Genomic DNA, 21,346 nt, shown 5'->3' with positions numbered 1-21,346 from the left:
CCTCCATGCAGTTCTGTGGCAAGCTTGGTGACTTTCTTGGTTGTCTTCCCTGCTGTGGGATGGCACTTATTGCCTATTAATAATGTGTTATGGAAGTCCCAGCTACCCTGAGGTAGGACAAGATCCTGTTGTACCTGCAGCATCCAGCATTCTTTTGCCTCATGGGGTTTGTGGGTGGTAGCTCAGAAGCACCAAATATTTACACACGTTCTTTATTTCGTACTTGTAAGTGAAATATTTATGAGTGTCTAGAGATACCATCACGTTAGGACAACTCTAACAAACTATGCTTTTAGTAGAAGTTTTGCAATGCATCAAGTGATATCCTAAGCACCAGTGCAAACCCATCCCAGTTTTTTCATTGGTTTCTAATATTTCAGCCACATTAGATCATGAGGAAGATTGAAAGGGGTGGGCAGGAGAAGGGGCAAGTGTTGGTCTGTTTTCCATGTCTCCTCATGAGATAAGGTGGATAAGGCAAAGGGCTTGGGTGAAGTCTATGCTCATACAGAAAGGACAAATAACTGGAAAGGGATTGCAGCTGTGAATCTAGCAAGAGAAAAGGTGCCTTAAAGGGGACAGTTAGGCTGGCCAGAACAGAAATTGTACTTTGTTTAATAATTTAAAGGGTTAAAAATATTTTTATGTTACGAAAAAGCAAGATCTGGTAAGTCCTGTGAAGAGGGAGGAGGAGGAGAGCCTGCCAAGCTGGCTGGTACACACACTGTCAGGGATGTGGAGATGCTGGAGCTGGGAGGATGCCAGTGAAACCCTCCACAGCCCTCCTCTGTTTCAACCAGGACTTCCCTCCAGGACTGGATAAATCTCACAGAAAAGTGCCCTGAGGAAATGGCATTCCTCAAGTAATGGCTTAGAGACAAGGAAAGTGATCTTAGCTTAAAGGCATTGAGAAAGGAAAGCAGCACCAGCTGGAGGAAAATACATGTGAGTCTTAGAAACGTCTTTTCAATTAACACCTGGACTGCGTTGCTGTTACACATGTTAGTAACAAGGATGTGAAATAGTTGCAGAACACCCAGAAAGTAAAGCAGGAGAGTTTTCAGTAAGAGGTTAAATTCAGTCTCATGGAAAAAAGTGACCTATCTGTGTACTCAGCAGAGTAGAGGGCATGCAACACACTTTCCCAAAGGTCATGGTGACAGGGAGAGCATGTGGTGGTTGCCACACCATCCAGAGGGGACAGCAGCTCTTGGAGCCATTCCGCTTCTCCACTGCAGAAAAACATTCCAATTCTGAAAGGATATGTTGAAGTGTTTTATGGTTTATGAGTTTTCTTAAAAGCAAAAGGAACAGAGAGGACAAACCTTCTGTGCCCTTTTGTGACACACAGAACAATCCTGGAAACCTTTGTTTACTTTAGAAATTTGTGTTTACCGTGTCTTTTACTTCAGAAACTTTATCTTTCCTTGTATGTCTGCCAGGATTATGACATTGCAGGTACTAAGAGTGCAGAAGCTGACTAACTTAGAAGGACAATAGTTTTTTGACCATTTAAAAAGATTATTTTTTTTTTGTTAAAAGTCTTAGTAAGTCACTGCAAGGAAATCTCATTTTTAAAATATTTTGATTTTTCAGTGGCCTGAGATAGTTCCCTTGAAGCCTGTTGGTTCTTCAACAAAAACTGACAGCAAACAAGACACTATTTCTTTATCATATTTTATTTCAAAGGATAAAAATACAAGGATAAGATCTAGAATACAAAGAGGGAACCTCTGATCTGTTTTGGAGGTTGGTTTGACCCAAGATATTTAATCTCAAACACTCTTCCAGCCCATTGTTGAGCAAGGCTGAGCAGACACACCTCACTGGTGTGGTGATGGCCAAGGCACAAGGTGCTGGACAGGTTGTACCTGCAGTGATGGGAGTTGGCTTTGAGAGAGAAGCTGCAGTTCTCCCATAGGGGAAAATGGGCGCTTTCATCTCCCATTTATTCTGATCCTGTTGAGGTATCAGAGCATCAACTTGAATATACAGTGGGGTAGTCCCAGTGCCCCAGGCTAGTGGCTGGGCTGAGGACATGTCCCAGGGCAAGGCACATCAGGATGCTGCAGGGGTGACATCCATCAGGGGTGGCCTCATGGCAGGCAAGATCAGCCTCATGAAGGGCACAACAGTAATGTGTTTCTCAGCTTTGATTTATTCAGTGTAATCATTTCATGCGTAAAAAATCTCCCTCCAGAAGGCTGATCCTTCCTTTTTTCCTGTGAGGTTTGAACTCACAGCCTTGTTTTCCTGTAGTCTTGGGTGTCAGCGATGTGTAGCAGGAATATGCACATATCTGGCCTTCAGTTCTCTCTTGTGACATGTTTGTTTTGTCTTGGTTTTGAACTCTGCTGGTGTGTTTGGCTGTTCCAGCCATTCAGGAGAACAGCCCGTTCTGTGGGGCTTCACCAGCGGGTCTTCCAGCCCCGTGCTGCCAGTGTGGGGCATGCACATCCTCTGTGGTAGGGCTGCACTTACAGCTGTGTGCAGCTGGCTCGCTGCTTTTCTTCCACCTATACAATACCTTGGTGTCTCTGCTGTATCCCTGTTGCATTTTTACTGTTTTGTTTTTTTTTTTCTGAGGGCTAGGTGACTTCCCTTGCTACGTTTTGATAAGGAGCCTCTGGTGGTAACAGATAACACAAGAAAGTCTTCTCTCTGTTTCGCACACTTTGAGCAGAAAGTGCTTTTCTGATCTGTGACACACCTCTGTCAGGGACCCAAAGGGATGACAGCTTTTTTGCTGTTTTGCTGCATTGCAAGTGCAGGGGTTTGTTTTGATGCTGCTGTTACTCCCTGGTAATCATCACTGTGATTCTCCCTCCCCTTCTAGTTAATTATATTTGTTTCTAATTCTGTTTCCCTACACGTACAATATCAGCTTGCCTTTTTCCCCCAAAGTGAATAAACTATTTTGTTATCGCTGCTCCTTCTGAGAATGTTCAGTCCTCAGCTTTTCTACCTTCTTCAGAACTCTTCCCTGGGATGTGGCCCAGCTCTGGGCTGGCTGCCTAGGGAGGTTGTGGAGTCCCCATCCTAGGAGATGCTCAAAACTCAATGGGCAAGGATGAGGATGAGGTGGCTGAGCAGGACCATGACTTGTGCCTGAGGAACTGCAAGTTCTTTGGCAGGGCTGAGCTGGCAGAAAACCATGCCCTTCTTATGCTGGTCTGTCTTCTTGCTGGTGTAGCTGTAGGTTCACCTCAGCAGTGGTGTGAAACAACATCCTCTGGCTGCTGTGATCAAAAGCAAGCAGATGCAATGGATCATGTTGTTAAGGGGATGCCGAGTTCCATGGGGATGGTAAGATAACAGCCTGTTGCTGCTGCTGCTGCTTCCAGGGCAGACCCCCAGGCCAGCTGTTACCCAAAGCAAGGTGCCAGCACATGCAGCCACCATCACTCCTGCTGCTGCTGGAGACCTTTGTGGCTTTGCTGGAAATGTTGAAGGAGTATTTGCCCTTTTTTTCTTTCCCTAACTTCAGCCAGTTTGTGCCAATTTCCTCATCCCCAGCTTTACATACAACTGCATCTCGCAGTAATGAAAGGTGGCTCACCCCTCATTCCGCAGCCTTGTGTTCTGGGAGTGATGGAGTTGCCTTGTCTGCTTCCCACTCTGTCCTGTTTGCTCAGTGGCAGGGAGGAGATGTCAGGGTTAAATGCTGTGTCTCACTGTGTGTACGTACTCCCTGGTGTGTGCAAGCATGTAGGAAAAAGCATCACTGTCTCTGGGGTGGTGTGTAGATATTTTCTTGTATAGATGCATCTCAATCTGTTGGAAGAGAGTGTCTGATCATACCTTAATTAGTCCTCTAACAATCTACAAAGGTCAGTGCCAATTGGATGTTCATTTACATTTGTAATTGTGATGGTTCTTGATTGCACATTAGTTGCAACTCCTTCCCTCCCACCCCACAGAAAACACATGCAGCAGCCTAAGCAAGAGCCTCGTAGACACAAGGACTTTTGTCTCTGCTTGTGGCAGCCGCACAGCCTTGATTGAAACTTCTGTGTCTTTTGTGGAAAAGAGCTTTACAAGCTGCACTACAGTTCCAGTAAAGGGATGATGATGAAGTTGTTGGCAGGGAAATTATATGGATATCAGGCAAGAAACCCAGTCCTCCTTGAATGGCATTAATTAAAGACAATTAAACTTTTCTGCTTGCTCTAAGAAGTGTGCTAATTATGGAGGAGACAGGGAAGTAAGCCCAAGCTGGACATTCAGTCCTTTTCTTGATCAAAAAGAATACAGCTTTAGGGCTGGGGGTTTATTGTCCTCCATGGGTATTTCTGGACATATATTGCTGTAGTATCTGGGCTGCTGGCAGTGCAGATGTCAGCCCCTTGCTGCAGAAGCATCTGTATAACGCTGCCCATAAGCTAATTGATTTTTAATGATGGGGTTTAGAGAAGAAAAAAAAACAACAACATAATAAAAACGAAAACGTTCTCAAGATGTAGGGATGGATGCACTTATGACTCATTAGGTAATGACAGAAATAAGAGTGAAACAGCCTGCACCAAATTTTCATTCTAGCATAGAAAGTGACTCCTCCTAGAAGGTCTGGAGTACAGGCAGCCTGGGTTTCTATACTCTTTCCACTGTGCAGGACCAAGTCCATCAGGTGGATGGGTCAGGTGGAGCTGAGGCGAGAGACCGCCTAGAGTTTATGATGCCCAGGAGTTTCATTTTGATCATCCCTTCATATGAGTCCTGAGTTTGTTGGCATCTCTGAAGGGAAACAGAGATTTTGGCAGATGTAAGTGCAGAGGACAATTTGTATGGCCAAGGGATTGCGTTGGTACAAGGAACACGTGCAGTGCCTCTGTGGCTGGTGGAGAGGTTCCTCTGGATGGCACAAGCAGCCGAGGCTGCTACCACCCTGTATTGCCCAGGGCAGGAGCAGAGCCATACCATTCATAGTTTCTGCAGTAAAAATCTGCCGGATATGGACTGCAAGGGGATGCTGCAGAATCCCCATTTCACCCCAGAGGACCAGTCCCCTGTGCTGGACATACTGTTTCAGTAATCTTGCTAGTCTCTGCCAAATCCTTAGCAGCCATCCTCTTCCAACATACAGAGTCATTGTTGGGGCCCTCGCGTGTGAAGGCTGAGGTCAGGCTCTCGGGAAGCCCTTGCTAAACTCAGCCAAGTGCAGTGAAAAGCCCCTTTGTCTGGGCAGGAAAGGGGCTGGAGCGGGTGTCAGCAGGAGGATCCCTGCTGCCCATCTTCCCATGCCCAGCCATGCTAGAGCATCCTTGCTGCTGTCTCTGCCAGCAGACAGGGAGGGACCAGCCACTCTCCCTGCTCCAGGCAGGTTGGTTACAGTTAGAGGAATATCTTTACTGTAAAGCTCTGTTCCGGTGCCTCACCCCCCTCTCTGCCTCCCTGGGCAGAGGTGATTATAGTGTCCGTCCACATCTTCCTAGGATTTCAGTATTCGACCTTCCAAAGCGATGCAAACTGTGGACTGAAATTGTGATGTGGATGCTTAAAGAAGCCAAGCATGTAAGCAGAAGTGAGGTATAGCTTGAGCACTGCCAGATGGGAAGACCCTGTGTGCTTTAAAAATAGTAGTTACCCAACTCAGCTTGTCTCTGCTTGTGGTGTTTGCCGACAGCTGGATGCTTGTATAGTGCTTGCACCTCTGTTTTCACTCCTCACTTTGCTTGTGTTCCTCTTTCTTAAATGCAGCTGTGTAGCTGTACCAGGGATGTGAAGGAGAGAGGTGGTGGCAGATGGGCGCAGAAGCAAGTTCCTGTATGATCATGAGCAGATTTGTTCATGGAACACTCAGGATGTGGTTTGCAGTGTGGAAAGGTTTCTCTTAGACAAAAAGTTTCTATTTAGCAGGAGAGAGGCTTGATGTTAGCCACATTTGACAGTTTAAATATGTGACTTGGAAGTCTCACAGCAAGAGTTATATTCTTCCCCAAGGCTGAGGCATTGCTCTCTGAGTTCTCTCTCCTGTCCAGGCTCTCCAGTTCTCCACCTTCCCTTCGTGGCTGTGCCCTGGCCTTAGGAATTGTGATCAGCCCATCTGTAAAATGGGTGAAACAAACTGTGGAGAAAGGCAAAGGGGATCTTCCACAGAAACCTCTTGTGAGGGAACCATACTGTTATTTTCCTACCTTGAAGAGTGGGCAGCCATGCAGGACATTTCTTATTCACAGTCATCAAGCATGGAGTAATTACTGATGTAATTTTTTACAACAGGGACATGAGATGCTTTTTTGGAGTGGATTCTTCATGATTGCAGGCTCTATACTTCCAATGGAACTTTTGAAATGAGAACTGGTAATGCCAGATTATATTCCTCCCTTTTTGAAATAAATTCACTGAGGTCTGATGTCTTGCACTTGATTTCAATTAAAGGAAATGTGGTCATTGCTAATACTGGAGAAACATGCGTGTTGCTCTCCTACATCTGATAGAGGTAATGGAGGGTTTCAGGAAGGAATAATTAGTCTGCTTTCATAAGCCTCTCTTCACTTTTCTGTGGGACTTAATTGCACACAACAAAAACTTCCCAAAGCACATTACTTGCACAGTATATGGAAGGAGAACACACAGAGTTTGTACTACAATGCCTACCAACCAAAAGCGTGCCCCAGCTCTGGCCTTGCTGGCGATGCACAAATTTGTCTGGGTGGAATGCGTGGCCCTTGAAGGGGGCTAGAGAAGAGCAGTGTGCAAGTTGTGTGCTGAGGGATGTGGTGTACAACTTCACACCTCATGCAAGTGAGAGTTCCAAATGATGTTCTTCATGCCATCTCCTCCCCATCTCCTCCCACTGCCCTTCCTCTTGTGGCTGGAGAACCTGCTCTGGTCTCGTGCTGTTGCCAGTCACTCTCTCCTCCTAAGAACGAGATTCCTTCCTCTGGTGTTTAATAGCTAACCTCGCCTCACATGTTTCCTCTTGCCATTTCCAGGCTTGTCCTTGATTGACACATTTAATAATCTGCCAACCCAAATGACAGTCTGAGCTCCTGTGTGCAAACATCAAATGCTGCCCAGCTTCATTAGCTGCTTCTCAGGCTTTTTACCTCTCTCTCACTCTCTGCAACCCAATATTGTCTTTTCCCAATATGTTATCTGTAGCCCCTGAAGGCAGCAGCCTCATCAGCCTTTGTTCCTGAAACGTGGCATGTAAATCCAAGCAGATCATCAGCGGGTGAACGATCAGAGGTGTTTGGTGCCACAGCAGGCACCTGCTAGGAGGCAGGAGGCCCTTGGGTGCCCTGTCCCATGCACCCAGCTTTGTGCCAGGGGCTGTTTCCTACTGCTGGGGTGTGCAGCAGCTTTGCTGTTGGAAGAGGAAATACATTCCTGTTGGCTCATCCTCAGACATAAGGAGTAAGACAAGCTGTTGTCGTGTTTTGAGAAAACATTCACCCATGGTACAATAACATACGTGAAATAGCAACAAAGAGGAAGACAGCTCATGGCAATATGTACGTTAAGCTGATTAAACTCACAGTTCCCCGTTATAGCAGCATTTTTGATCTCTCTGCCAGCTCCACCAAATACCCCCACATGCAAGATTATCATCTTGTTTTCCAAGATCTTGTGTCGTCTGTGTTCATTTAAAGCAGGATGGCTTGTTGTGTTCCCCTTCGTTGTTCTGCTGAACCCTGGATTTTTTTTTTCCCTTTTTTACTGTGAATTGAATGACTTAAGGACTCTTTTTTACCCTTCCATCCACGACTGATGGGAGTCATGGTGTTCCTGTGCAGGGTCTCTCCTCTGAACAGTGTCCAGAGGCTGGGCAGAAGCAAACTCTCTTTCGTGGCTGGACAAAGGCAGATGAAAACTTTCGGTTCTGCTTTAATTCCATATTGCTTCAATGGTTATCTACAGCCAGCAGAAGTACTTCTTGTGGCCATGGGTCAGGGTTGCTCTGCATGGTTAGCTCTTCTGGAAGGTCTGAAGACATGGGGAAAACCATATGCTTTAAGAACTTCTAGGGACTTCTAAGTCAACATAAGGGGACTTCCCTGTCCTGGTAGTATTCTGTAGCATGTAACTGTTGTAACTGTTCCCTTCATGCATCCTTTCCCCTGCCCACATTTTGGAGAATGCTATTCCCATCCCAGCAGCATCTTTCTGTCTTTGTGCATACGGGACACAATAGGACTGTTGAGATCTGTCTTTGCAGAATGCAGGGATAAAGTTGGTTCGTCTTTAATATCTGGCAGAGGCTGATTTCCTTCTGTTATTTATTTTTGGGGTTGGTTTTGATTTTAAAGTAGACAGCAGTTGTGCCTTAGATCTGTTTTGACCGACCAGCAGTGACTAGGTAATCTCTAAAGGATATGAAAGGTTTAAAAATTTTAATTTTGTTTTTATTAAAGTTTATCATGACTTTTTTCATGTGCCCCTAGTAAAGCGGGGGGGGGAACAGAAATCTACACAAACCCCCAAGCATTCGCTTAATGAAACTCTAATGGGAGGCGCCTGGCGGGAAGGAAGTGGTTAGATAGCTGGGCTGGGGAAGGCAGACCAAAGGCACGCTGTAATATTACTGGAACGTGGCAGGAATCTCATAAACTCCCCATCTAGCTCCAGCAGACACTTGTCACTGGGAGCTCATGGCTTTCATTAAGCAGAAAGAGAGGAAGCTCTAATGGCTGACTTGTTCCAGAATGTTTGTCTTGTTTGGCTGCATTGTAAAGCCCTTTCCACTTAAGCAAAGTAAAGGGGAAAACATCACCAGATGCTGTAGTAAAATGCTGGGAAGCTCCTGGTTCATCTCCTACTCTGCTTTTTTTTTTTCTCCCCATCAAAGCAATCTCCAAAGCCAGACAGAAACCAGGTTTTCAGAGTGCAGGGTCTCTGCTGAGCTCAGGCAGCTGCTGTTCACTTTGCGCAGAAGAGTTGCGTCCCTGTCCTTGTGGTCTCACCCTTGGTGTACCAAGCTTGGTCACAAAAGCTCTGCTGCTGGTGGCAGCTGCACCTTCTGCTTCTCTTCACTCTTCCCCCTCTCTCCTTTCCAGTTTTAGTATAGGAAACTCTTCTCTAGAGGACTTCAAGATGGTGGTTGCAGTGGTGCAAGTTAAATTCAAGACTGAAGGCTCTCCCATTTCTGGGTGGTTCAGTAAATCTCTGAAGACACTGCAGGTTGAACAGCAGTAGGTACTGCAGCCGGGTCTCAAGATGCATGGGTTAGATGTCAGTGTGAGTGACACAGAACTCGTATTAACAGCAAATTCAGGTCATGTTTGAAGTCTCATCAGAACAATGAAGCTGCTTCTGTCCAAGCCTCGCACTTGCCCAGGTGCCATGTCTGACTGAGCACCCTGCTTTCACTTTCTGGTGGTGGTAAGAAAAAGAAACCTTCCAAAAACTTAGACACACATGCTCCAGCAACTGCTCCTCCGCTGTCAGCCCTAATTTATGGTGTTCATCTGCATAGTGTTGTATGGTAGCAGCTCATCTCCAGTATCTTTCCTACAGGTTTGACTGTTCTGGCCGTTAATGCAAGGCTGTTTTCTCCCTTTCAAATTAAATATATCTGAAATGAACATGCCTTCTTCTGAGTTAACAGGTTAATGAGTTTAGCAAGTTGCTTCTCTTGCATGCTTTTGTGGGTGTATTAGCTTGGAGTATCTTTTCCTGTTCTGCTGTTGACCTGAGCTGAAAAGGGCTGGAGCTCCAGCACAGAGAATTGCTGATACCTCGTTGCCTTCTTTCCTAAGCTGCCTAATAACAGATTAGGTAGGGACAGTGGCAGAAAGAAAAGCTCAGTCATGTTTAACTATGCACAGGCTTTGTGTTCAAATACAGTGAGGATGTTTAACTCGTTCATAAATAAATGGTGGAGTAGGGTGAGGAAGGGTCGTGAGAGGGAAGCTGCCTGCCGGGCTTTATGCTCATGCCCTTCCTGAGGAGCTGCTGTATGGCAAGGTCCAGTAGCTGGGCTGGAAGTTGCCGGTTCCTGGGTGTCAGCATTGATACAGAACAGGAACATGTGCTTCAGATCAGGTGCCTTACCAGACTCTGTGGTGGATAAGAACAAACCCTCTGGTCTGTCAGTGCTGCTCGTGCTTCCTGGGTTTTGCTCTTCTCCTCTTGTGGAGGTGCAGCTGTGCCTCAACTGCAGCATCTCCTTGCCGGGAGGAGAGGTAGGAAATGTAAACAGGACCCCAGTCCCAGATGGTATGTCAGGGCTTGCTGCAGCTCCATGCAAACTGAAGTTTGGTCTCTCTGTGGTGGGCAGCCTGGAGTCCTGCCGAACAACTCCTGAAGGGTGCTGGTAAGCTTGGGACTGAAGTGCTCTGCTTGGTCGTATAAGCTCGTCATTGTGCAGCATCAGAGGCCAAGGCCATTTCCCTGGGATGGTGTTTGCCTTGTCTGCACGCTTGGGTTGTGTGTGGCAGCAGCACTGCTGCGAGGTGGCAGTTTCCAGGATTCCCTTCCGCCCATCTGTACACGCTGTCAGGAGTGAACTTTTGTGGCTGGTTTCTGTGTTTGGGATAAAAATGGAAGTTGTGCTTGAAGCCAGGCGTCTTCTCCAGGCTTACGACCATGTTTCTGACTGCTGCTGTTCAGGGTCAGAAACGGGGCTGACTTCTCTCTGATGCTGACACCAAAAAGGTGTTGTGATGCACTGGTCCTGGCCAAGAGCTGCAGTTTGCTTTCTACAGGAAGCATCAACAGGGCATCAGGACGCAGTGGGCAGGAGCTTTCTAGCTCAAGGGGGCCCAGACCTGTGCAGACATCCATTTATGTAGAGAAGCTGATGCACGTCTGCAGGCTTACGCTCCGCACTCAAAGAGAATGTTCTGCACCTTTCCTCCCTTCAGGGAATATCCTTGCAGAGAATCATAGAATCATAGAACAGGGTTGGAAAGGACCTTAATATCATCTAGTTCCAGCCCCACTGCCATGGGCAGGGACACCTCACACTAAACCATCAATTCCTTTCTTGTTTCTGTCTTTTCCCTGTCCTGATTCTCTCATACTTCATTTTGCTGCAGGAGCACATGTCTGATGGTTTTTAACTGGCCAGACTGGAGCAGGAGAGTATCTGACCTAAACAAAAAAGGGCTTTGAGAACTTTGCTCAGAGGAGGCATTATGAAAATGGAAAGTATTCTCATTCTGCAGCTCATTTGTTAGGATTATAGACTTAATTGCAAGAGATACATAGCTTGGCTTCTGAAATGGATTTTGGTTTTCCTTAAGAGCCATAGGCAAAATGAGATCGTATACATTGGCAATGGGTTGATTTGTGAAAGGGGGTTTACAGCAGCTGGCGCAGGACTGGTGTTTACCTGTATTTCTCATATATACATGCTTCCTTTTCCTTCTCTAAGGCCTGTTCATCCTCTGATGATGACGTTAAGCTCCTCAGAACTGCCTAAGAAGGAGCTACCACACGCATTTATTTTTCCACTAAAAACTTGAGACTGTTTGGTACCATGTCTGGCAATGCCAGTGTCTTGCTCTGGCTGCTTCAGAAGGAAATTTGGGGGCCTGTAAACAAACAACAGCCTACCTCAAGTAAAAGTCTTATCCTTATTCCTACTAAAACTTAGTCCATGGCTTTCTTAAACAAGAGGGTTTCTAGTTCTTCCAGTCAGTTTGCTTTTCTGAGTTGTATGTCTTGATGCCCTTGCCATGTATTTTGTTTTGACCTCAGTGACTTCTTAAGGCCCCTAGTTCCAAAGTTTAAATGGTAGCTGTATGAGAAAGTATTACCTACATTTGCTTGAAATTTGCATTTCTTCCATGTTCACTGGAGTCCTCCAGAGACTGGAAGATGAGAGGAGCAGTATTGGTCCAGCTTCCTTAAATCAACCTTCATTTGGATCCTTCTGTCAAGGCCACCTTATTTCTTTTCAGACCATGCAACTTTAATCATCTCCTTTTCTGTGTGGGTTCCTTTTCCTACCCATCTTTTCATCCTTTTCATTCACCCATGGCCACTTCATTAAATAAATGACTGTGTTTACTTTTTTTGTCCTGTTGCACATGTCCTAACATTTCTCTCCCAAGCAGTGTGTCAGGTGTAGATTTCTTTTGGTTTGCCTGCAGGAATGTTCTGGCCTTCCCAAAGCTGGCATGATGCACCACTTACATCCCACTTAATGCCCTCCCTGGTCCTGCCTTGGGCCTTGAGCCCTTAAATCTCAGCTTTCTTGTGGAGTGGAGCATGGGGGCCCCTGCACGACCCCTGCTACCACTCTCCAGGCTGACAGGGACAGAACGTGGGGATGGACTGAGCGTGACTTGGGAGCGTTTTTCTTTGCCTTCCTCATCTGCTGGTATTCATGCGGGGCAGACATTTATGCTCCTTTTCTGGGAACTACTCTCTCTCATTTGGTTACCAATTAAGCTGACATGTTCTGGCCCTTTCCATCCTCCTTCTTATTGTTACGAAGAGTGAATTAGGGCTTGGTGTTTAGGATTGTTCTCTGGCCTCCACTGCTACTTTGCTGCCTCCTTTGTGGCAAAACAATGGCATTAATTTTGGCCTTTGCGGGTGGGCAGGCAATCTGGCAGCGCACAGTGCCTGTCCGTTCCACTTCACTTGTGCAGCCACCTCACCTTTCCACATCACCTACTCACTTTTCTCTTACTATTCTTTTTTTTTTCCTTCCCTTCTGTGCATGTGTGTGTGTGTGTGCGTGTGTGTGTGGTGTGGAGGATTGCTCGGGGTGTATTTTGTGTCAGTCTGGAGGGGGTTAGAGGTTGCGGCCTGGATGCCGAGCGAAGGGAAGCAGGGAGGTCGGTGATATGGGGCAAAGAGACCCTGCTGCACCAGTGCACCCAAGACAGAGCATGGATTTCAGTGGGGAACTTAGAGCGGATGAGCAACGTGCACCAGGGACAGTCAGAAATGTGAAGTACAAGTCTCATGCATTGCAGGACCCTCACGTCCACCATGCTCCTGCTGGTGTCGAGCCACAGCTCATGGGGAAGCGGTGACCCTGTTGTGGTCCGAGATCCGTATCCTTCTTTTTTTTTCTTTTCAGTAATGTGAAAAAGAGCAGAGGAGTTGGAAGCCCACAGCCCATTGCTGCTGCTGAAGGTGTAAGGCAGTGCTTGCCCTGGCCCTGTGCAGCTAGGGCCAGCTAAGTGAGGAAAGGAGGATGTTCCCCACGGCACGTGCCCACATGTCCCTCGCTGCTGCCAGCTCCTGTCGGCAGGTCCCGCAGCTGCTCACAGCCCTTGGGAGAGCTGCTCTGGGCTCGGCCCTTCCTCTCAGCATTGAGGCTTCAGCACACGATGGCTCTCACCTGCTGGCCCTCAGCCAGCATCAGGCCCCACTGAGCCTCCTGTTCCAAAGCAGCGTGGCAGGCTCGGTGCTGCCGGACAAGCCCACTGCAGCCACAGAGCACACACAGAGTCAACAGTTCCCTTTCTTCTGCACAAATTGGCAAGGACTAACCTTGTCATATCTAGTGCAGCGCTAACGGGCGCCTGCCTCCAAGGGGTAATCATGCAGGCATAAATTCGGAAAGTTGCTAAGCTATGAGCAGTCTTATGAGCATTAAAAGTGTCCTCTTTGCCAGAAAGGTCATTCATAACTTGGCTGCGCCGCTGATGTACAGTCAGTGATATTGATTGATTAATGTATAAAAAGCACCAAATCCATTTGCTTCTATGAAAGAGAATAAAGTGCAGTCGACTCTCTCTTTATTTTCACCTCATCCTTTTGTTTGAAGGACGTTTTTGGTTTTTTTTTCTCTTTTTGTTTTGCCAGCTAGGTTTAAGGGGGTTACAAAAAGCCAGTTTCTGCCAAGTAATGCGTTCACAAAGGGAACATTGATTCACATCAGTGTCGCTTGAATTACCCTTAAAGGTTTGCCAAGGAGTTGTTCTTATATTAACCTTCTGTTCATCAAAGACAAAATAAATAAATAAGTCATAAAATCGGCTTCACTGCCCACGCTGGAGTTGGATGCAAAACAGGAATTTATGCTCCAGGTGCTGCTGCTCAGCCCTTCTCCCCCATGCTTCGGGCCTGCTCCCTCCTGCCAAGCTGCTTCCTCCACAGCCCCCCGGCCGGCAGCACGCCTCCCCTCTCCCCAGCAAGAGCTCTCCCTCCTCGGGGATGGGCTCGGCGCTGCCCCAGGCGGAGGCTGGAAGTTCACTGCCGCCGCAGGCAGAGATTTGTTGTAAACAGCTGCCCGCAAGCCCTGGCCCTGGAGACGGGGACTGCAGCCTTGTCCGGGCCCTGCCAGCACCAGGACAAGGATCAGAGCCTGGACTCGGTGTGTCCTGAGCCTGCCGCGGGGCCGCTTCTGCAGTGTCAGCGTCCTCGGAGCTACCTTGGCTGCTGGGGTGCTGTGTCTGCGTGCTTGCCCGCAGGATGCCATGTGCGAGTGCAGTGTGTGCTCTGTTCTGCTCTGTGACCGATGTTGATGATTTCAAGGGAGAGGGTGTCCTGCAGGAGGTGTTTTCTGAAGGATTTTGCATAATGTTTTGATTTAATCACTGCAGGCTTAAGTAGAATGATTTCTGTGTGGAAAGACAGCCTTGTGATGACCCAGGACATTCTGCCCTATTTATCTTCCTAATTCACCCTAAGTCTTGTTTGCAATTCTGGACTTTGGCCATTGATAGTTAGTTACATATTGTTTCCTTCTCCTGCTGGTTAATTCTGAAATGGGAGATATTCTTGTGCCGGTGGAGCTCTGTGCAACAGCATCCCACCTTTTGCTCACCAGGGTGCCATCTGCATTGCCTATCCCAAGTTATCATCTCCCCAAGTAAGGGTGTAAGGGTGTTGCAGTTGTCTGCTCCTTTTGGGATGATGGCTGATGAACGTGAGACTGAGTGATTGCTGTTCTCTGCAGCAGGAGCTGTGGTGCTTTTTGTTGGTGTCGTTAAATTAACCAAACTCTGTGTTTCCACTTGGTCCCTGTTCCAAAACCCATGAAGGACCGTTCGATGACATTTCTTCTCTTGAGCAGGGAGCCTCTTGGGATTTGTTCTGCATGTCAGGCAGCTGTGCACATCACGCTGGTCCATAAAACACAAAGCTGAGATACCAGTCTCACTTGGAAACGTCTCTGCATGAGCTGTCCCCACCTGGCTGTCACCGCAGACAGTCTCAACAGCGTGCAAACCCATGACAGTCCCCAGGTTCTCTGTGTCATTCCAGATAACCTGAGCCACTCAGCCACGGATGGTACAGATGCCCGTGTCAGTCCCCAGTTCCTGCTGAGGGCTGTGTAAGGGCAATGCTGACACTGCAGCGCAAAGCAGAGTGCCCATGCTCACCAGCACTAGCTAGCCAAGACCAGTGGGGCTGCCCGGAGATGTGTTATGGGTGCTCAGTGGTGTTAAGGTGGCACAGTGATGTTATGGGATGCTTGATGGTGTTGCAGGGTGCTCAGTGGTGTTACGGGGTGCTCAGTAGTGTTATGGGGTGCTCAATGGTATTAGGGGTAACTGAGGCACCACCAACCTCGGCAGCTCTGCCACATGACGCTTTTATTTCAGTGTCTCTTACTCAATGAAGAATGAGAGTGATAATCCTGCTGACTGTTGAGGGTGGTGCTGTGACATGCACCAGAAATAGCAAAGAGAGCAGGACCACCACAGGTTGTCCTTCCCATGTGTGTATCTCTGTATACGTGTTCATTGGCATGGGGTGAGCGCTGGGGTGAGCGTTGAACCTTTTGCTGCCAATTTAACATCCCCAAGAAGCAAATCCCTTGAACCCCAGCCTGGCGCTGCTGGCACCAGGGATTGACACCTGGGAACATGACACCTCATGTTCCCAGAAGAAGATTTTTCCCCTATGGTTGCTGAAAAACCCGAAAGGAGAATCATCTTATTTTTGTGGGATTGTGGGAGAATTGCAGAACGCCGAGGCCCCCTCCCCCTCCGGCAAGGCAGTAGGGATTGGATCAGACGCTACAGAGTGAGCATGCTGAGAGTGAATCCATTTTCTCTCCTCCATCTCCCCAGAATAAATTAGAATTTGCCTGATTTAATAAAATGGCTTCATCTCTCTGCCATCTTTTCTATCTCCCAAGCGTTTCATCCCCACCCCCACTGCAAAATAATAGATCTCGGCTGTAGAGCGTCCTGTTAGAGGCTGACAATTTAACATGGAGGGTAGGTGTGAGCACCTGCACACACAGCCTGCGAGGGGCCCGGCCGTTGTATCTCAATTTCCTTATTGTCAACTATGATAGCTGTAATTGCGGTCGAGGTCAGTGTAATTTACTGTCCATCTGTCATTAACCTGACCTCACGGGTGGATGTGACTGCCATGCAGATAGTGTTTGGGGACTGGGAGTGGTTAGTCAGAGAAATTTTACAGCACGAATTTGCCCCAGCCACTTTTCTCTTTAATTGGCATGTGTTTGGCTATGCACGGAGTGGAACTGGAGCTCTTTGCCGCAGACTGAGAGGAGGGGTTATTGTTAGAATTGAGATGGTTTCGCTACAGCTGAACCTTTTCTCTCTCTTGAATCTGGTGTTTTAATTTCTGGTTCCTAGGTTGATTTTTTCCTTTCCGTTCTGACACTAATTATGCCAGGCGTGTTGGGAGCGGTTGCTGCTGAGAGGTACCCAGCTAAGTGTTAAGAAAGGTTTTAAAAACAGACTGAACTCTTTCCTAATGAGGCTCAATCGTGCTCTCCTCCGGGTGGTTTTGTTTTGCTGATCTGTCAGTTTTCCCAGGATTTAATTGCACTTTTTTCGTATTAGTCTTTGAAATGGGGCTAAGCAGCTTTCTGTAATATAAAATATAAAAAAGGAGAGACGTTGCTGGCGTTCCTATTTTCTTTCTTTGCTTTCATCACTCGAGGATCATCATCTGCCAATGACTCCTGGGACCCAGCAGTCATAAAGAACAAAATTTATGAGAGCAGCAAAGGCAATGGCAGGCTGGACCACTGTGGAAGCTCCTATAACTGTAAACTGTAAACCTTGCAGGCAATTTTCTTTGCCTCCCTACTCCTGGGTCTGGTTCCTGTTGTGTTGCTGCTGATGCTGATCGTAGAAGACCTTCCAAATGTGTATTTTGGAGGAAGAAGCAGGGGGTGAAGGAGGGTCGAGGGGCACTGAAGTGGCTCATCCAGTGTAGCTCATTTCCTGCAGAAATGACACAACAGCAATCCAGAACGGAGCACTGCTGTGATACTCCCGACAGTCCGGGACTCCCGAAGCAGCAGTGGTTGGGAGAGACCTCTGGAGGTCCTGAAGCCAGGCCAGACACACCCACTGGCCAGGATCTGCCCTGGTGGCGGCTGGAATATGTCCCCAGACTGTGGTCCTCCAGTCTCTGTGGGCTTGTTCCAGCGCTTAGCTCCTCAGGAGCTAGGAGTCCAGGGGAAGGGATGCAAAGTAGATGATGTTGGGTTGGAAAGAGGCAGGAGAGAGGAGGCGGATGTATCCATGATGCTATTATCTTTATGGCATAGAAAAACATGTTTGAAGCAATCAGCATGGAATTCTTAATTGCTTCACTTACTTCTGCTCTCCTCGTGGGACAGATTGTACAAAGGCAGGTGCTGCCAGGACCCTCACGTCAGCACCGTCCCTGCTGTACTCACTATTTTTAACTAGCACTTTGTTTTGCAAAGATGCACAAAGCTGCTGCTGCTTTTTTTTCCCAAGGATGCTAATAAACAGCAGAGGCAGGAAGAGCTTTCTCCTCTGCCTGACAGTGACTCTGCTTTCTTAGCCTGCAAGTCCTTTTTTGTTCTCTTTGCATTTACATGTCCTTTTTTCCTGTTTTCTCTTCCTTTCCTCTATCTTCATTTTCCTCCATCTTTATTTTTCCATCTTTATCCCTTAAATACCTAAGAGTCTCTTACTTCTAGTCTCAGCCTAACAAAAATCCCATTTTCCTTTCTTCATTCAGATGTGTGCCTGCCTTCCTCTTTCAGCTTCCAGCACACCTCTCATGAGGATGTAAAATCCAAGAACCAGATCTTTGAGATTTCAAAATAAAATAAAAATAAACTGTGCTTTAAAAACACTTTAGCAGGAAAGCCAGGCTAATTGTAAATCAATGAGTCTTAAAATGCAGCATTGATCTCCAGTTAGAAGTTTGAAGGGGAAAGCAGTAATTACTGCACTGAAGGTAGATTTTTTTTTTTTCTCTTAGTAAGTTCTGGGCAGAAGGAAAGCTCATTAGGGCAGCACTTCGAAATCTGAGTAATTAGTTTTAAAAGTACTTTTGTGGTGTTATTCCCATGGCTAGAAATTATTGGAGTCTTCACAGATTTATAGTTCAGCTCTGATAAGGTTTGATATATTATTGTGTTTGGTGGGGAAGATCCTTCCTACATAATGACCTGAGTGAAGACCTGGAGCAGGGGTTATGCTGGGAATTGCTGCAGGTGCACAGGGCTGCTGCGTGTCGTGGGGCACCCCAGTGTTCTGGTGGAGCTCATAGAGTACCAGGTTGGAAAGAACCTCAAGGATCATCTGGTCCAACCTTTCTTGGCACAGCATGAATTAGACTGGATGTCCCAAACCCCAACAAGACAAATCTTAAAAGTGACCAGCACTGGGGACTCTACCACTTCCCTTGGGAGATTATTCCAGTTGCTGATTCGTCTCAGTGTGAGAAAGTTCCCTCTTGTGTCCAGTTAGAATCTCCCCAGGAGTAACCTGTACCCATCATCTGTTCCATGAGACTTCTGTGAAAAGGGACTCACCATCTTTTTTGCAGTCACCCTTTACAGGGACTAATCTTTCCTAATACTAGGAACCTAATCTTTCCTCATAATCACCATTGTGAATGCACATCCCTGCTGGAGATGTGCTGCAGGCGGTGGCCTCGCCATGGGGGCTGCGAGCTGACACCCAGCAGCGTTCCCTGAGCTGCGGAGGCTCCAGGACACATGGAGCGGGTCAGGCTGTCACAGCTGGACTGGGAGGGACTGGGAGGTGACAGTGTGCTGGAGAGCCAGGGAGAGAGAAGAGACCCAGCCATCGGCTGTAGCTCGCCTGCTGCCAGGTGGGTGCCCTGCAGACCCTCACGGTGAGGGCAAAGTTCGTGTGTGCCCTAAAGCTTGTGGGTTTATATTCCTTCCAAATTCTTTTGTTATATTTAGAAATTATATCTCTAGATATTCTCATTAACCTTAATTTTCTAATCCCATTTGTGCACATTGCTGAATTCTTGTCCATAGCAACGTCCTGTGGCAGTGATTGCCACCATCTAATTACCACGTCTTATTTTATAGGAAAATATATTTGTTTCACCTGCAGGGTTCTTCTGCTCCCTTAGCTGCTGTGTGTCCTGCACTTACACAGCTGCACAGGCAGAACCAAGGCAGCCAGCAGCTGGGGAGAAGGGCAGGGGTCAGGAACACAGTGCCGTGCTGCTGTTTCAGTCTGCCTCTCTGGCTGCAGTAATGTCTACCATCCTTACTGCTACAGTGCAGATGTGGCTCTGAAGGAAAACAAAACCTACTGCATCAAGGCAGTTGATGTGACACATCTTTGAGCCCCTTGTTCTCTCTAGTAGTGAGCTGATGTGTGAGAGCACCGTCATCCTTCTGGGCTACAGAACCCATCGTGGGGTGGGCACAAAGAACCCTCTTTGTTCAGTCTCACCAACTGGAAATTCAACAGCTGGATGCTGGAATCAGCTATGATCACTGCCAAGTCCTCTCACAGGCTGAGAAAAACTAAACCCAAGTAGGATGAGGTTTGAGCTGTTTCTGAACATGTTCTGCTGTTGAAATCTGTTTGGCCAATAGACCAATGGAAAACATTGTTTGTCTTCTGTGAAGTTAACTGACAGTCCATTCTTCTTGCTCATGGGAGAAATGGCTCAGAAAATCTTTCTCTTCTTCAGACCACTTCCAGTTTTGTGCTCTTCTGTCAGGTCATCCCCTTTGCCACTCTTCTCAGGAAAGGAGGGCTGATATCTTCAGTTTCTGACCATGGGAGGTTTAGGTCCTGTGCTCTTTATATGTGTTTCTTCCCCCGAAGATTTGGGCAAGGGCTTCATTATATTACTCCCATCACTCTGTGTAGCATTGCAGCCAAGACTGCCGAGCCCATACAGACCATGTGATATTCTCCATCTGTTTCCCAGCATCAGCTGATTGTGCACATGAGCAGCTCAAGTTTTGCTCTGCTTTTTCAGGTTGAGGTTGACAAAAGGGATGGAGGCACCAGCTGGGATGGGTTGGCCTGTAGACCCACGTGGCAGGATGGCATGAAGATAGAAAGTGGTCCATGTTCACTCTGGAAGGTGGGGTAGAGCAGGAATATGAAGGGCTTATTATTCGCTGACAAAACCAGGCAGACTCTGGGGGACTGACCCTTTAATTAAGATGAATCTGTGTGCAAGGAGGCTTTCTAGCACGGCTCTTGAGGCCCTGCCTGTCCTTTGGGAGTGGGTTTGTGCTCCTGACTATCTGTGTTGAATTGGGGTAGTCCTACAGTCTGACTTCTTAACCTGATACCTCTGGCTGTCCTACTTGCGTAACTCAAATATTTTTACAGAAATTATTTAGTTTGCAGTGGCTGTTATAGATTTGATTCTGCAATGGGAGGAAAAGGGAAGGTCTCTGGAGGCAGAAAACCCTTGTGTGGCAGAAAGCCTGCTGGGAAGTCAGCTCAAGAAGAATTAGAAACCCTTTAAATAAATGCTTACTTGACATGACTCTGTCTTCCACAGTCTAACAAGCAGGGAAGCGAATGGCAGCCGCTGGCCAGAAATTGATTGCATTAATTGATATGCCAATAAGAGAGCTTGTTACATCCGCCATTGGTTAGGAGGCCGGCTAACAAGTCCCGCTGATCAATGGAACCAATAAAGATTTCATCCATTAATGAGCAACATGGTAATTAATGTTATCCATAAACCAATTAGCCTGGGTAGCTAATGTGCTGGTTAGCACAGTGAGTGGCAGAGTGCGGGTGTGTGCAGACTGGCCCACCCGCTGCAGCGAGGGCATCACCTCCCAGTGCGACCCTGGGCCCCCTCTGGGCCACCCAGACAGGAAGGAGGCTGAGCAGGTGGCTGATGGCGTGGGTCCCTTTTGCTGGAAAGGGACACATTTCTTTAGATTTACAAGGCAATTTCAATGATTTCTTTCTCTCTTATTTAATCTGATGGAGCACGTGCGAGGATCTTTTCCACTTCTAGCATGTATTCCGAAGATGTGCAGGTTTATGGAGCTAGTGTTCAGATGTCAGAATGCAGTGCTTGGTTCCCTGCTCTGCACCACTGGAAAGCTGCTTCTGTGTTCCGCCTAGATCTGGAACTCTTCTGTCCAGCTTGCAGGAGGTGTTGTGGCCACTGCTGCATTGTGCTTTGTCCATACCATCCATATCAATAACTGTATTAGTGCTAAAAACACTGTTGAAGGCTGATGTCTAAAACCAATTGCAGTGGGGTTGCCTTA

General features: G+C 47.3%; 1 protein-coding gene across 1 annotated transcript in view; it reads left to right on the top strand.

The window, feature by feature from the left end:
- The window catches only part of ZFHX3 (zinc finger homeobox 3), a 153,615-nt gene that overhangs the window by 88,795 nt on the left and 43,474 nt on the right, over positions 1-21,346 (top strand).

Source organism: Pezoporus wallicus, unplaced genomic scaffold (assembly GCF_028554395.1).
Source record: "Pezoporus wallicus isolate ANWC-B61680 ecotype Strahan unplaced genomic scaffold, APGP_CSIRO_Pwel_v1 contig_448, whole genome shotgun sequence".
NCBI classification, from domain to species: Eukaryota; Metazoa; Chordata; class Aves; order Psittaciformes; family Psittacidae; genus Pezoporus; species Pezoporus wallicus.
This window is presented reverse-complemented; position numbering and strand designations above follow the sequence as displayed.